Source organism: Chiloscyllium plagiosum, chromosome 16 (genome assembly GCF_004010195.1).
Source record: "Chiloscyllium plagiosum isolate BGI_BamShark_2017 chromosome 16, ASM401019v2, whole genome shotgun sequence".
Lineage (NCBI taxonomy): Eukaryota > Metazoa > Chordata > Chondrichthyes > Orectolobiformes > Hemiscylliidae > Chiloscyllium > Chiloscyllium plagiosum.
Window position 1 is genome coordinate 69,941,862 of NC_057725.1, and position 1,236 is coordinate 69,943,097.

General features: G+C 46.4%; 1 protein-coding gene across 6 annotated transcripts in view; it reads right to left on the reverse strand.

Annotated features, from left to right (window-relative positions):
- Nucleotides 1–1,236, reverse strand: part of pex16 (peroxisomal biogenesis factor 16) — a 47,521-nt gene that overhangs the window by 45,418 nt on the left and 867 nt on the right. The gene's annotated exons all lie outside the window — the stretch shown is intronic.

Here is a 1,236-nt window from a genome sequence, read left to right on the forward strand (position 1 = left end):
GAGAGGAAGTCGTACGAGGCTAGGTTGAGAGTTCTCGGCCTTTTCTCGTTGGAACGGCGAAGGATGAGGGGTGACTTGATAGAGGTTTATAAGATGATCAGAGGAATAGGTAGAGTAGACAGTCAGAAACTTTTTCCCCGGGCACAACCGAGTGTTACAAGGGGACATAAATTTACGGTGAAGGGTGGAAGGTATAGGGGAGATGTCAGGGGTGGGTTCTTTACCCAGAGAGTGGTGGGGGCATGGAATGCGCTGCCTGTGGGAGTGGCAGAGTCAGAATCATTGGTGACCTTTAAGTGGCAATTGGATAGGTACATGGATAGGTGCTTATACTAGGACAAATGTTCGGCACATCATCGTGGGCCGAAGGGCCTGTTCTGTGCTGTATTGTTCTATGTTCTAATCAATACGAATGTTGCCTTATCTGGATGATCCTCCCTGTAAAGTGACTATATAATACATTAAGAAACTGCTGTTCAAGAGAAAAGACCGAGAACTCATGTCTCTGTGCACGTGCACGATTGTTCTCTCTCCCTCCAGGGCCCTGTATAAAGATGAAAGAGGTAGAGCCATATTATGTATTGGAGAGATTTGCTTTGACTAACGCGGGGGAAATGGGATGGCATGACAAGCTGGAGAATCTTTCTGATCCAATATTATATAAGCCACACTTAACATGTAGCTCTCCAGACCAAGTGCAGAGCGGATATGGAGAGGCACAGAGCAAAAAGGGGAGGGGGACATAACAGGATGTATATGAGGGGCATGTCTGGCCCATGATGACATACTCCACACGAATTAAGAGTGTAGTGCTGGAAAAGCACAGCAGGTCAGGCAGCAACCGAGGTGCAGGAGAATCAACATTTTGGGCAAAAGCCCTTCGTCAGGAAATAATCCACATGAAGCTAACTAGCAACCAAAAGAGTATAAGGAGATATTATGGGGGATATTGCAAATCCTCGTTATCCACGAAATCATGAACCTGCGTAGCCGTGTCAATAAAATAATTAACAGCAAAAATCAACATCTGCAGACTAAAATCACATCCCCGATTGTTAACGTTGAAAATCACAAAACACCAGGTTATAGAGTCACAGAGATGTACAGCATGGAAACAGACCCTTCGGTCCAACCCGTCCACGCTGACCAGATAACCCAACCCAATCTAGTCCCACCCGCCAGCACCCGGCCCATATCCCTCCAAACCCTTCCTATTTATAAACCCATCCAAATGCC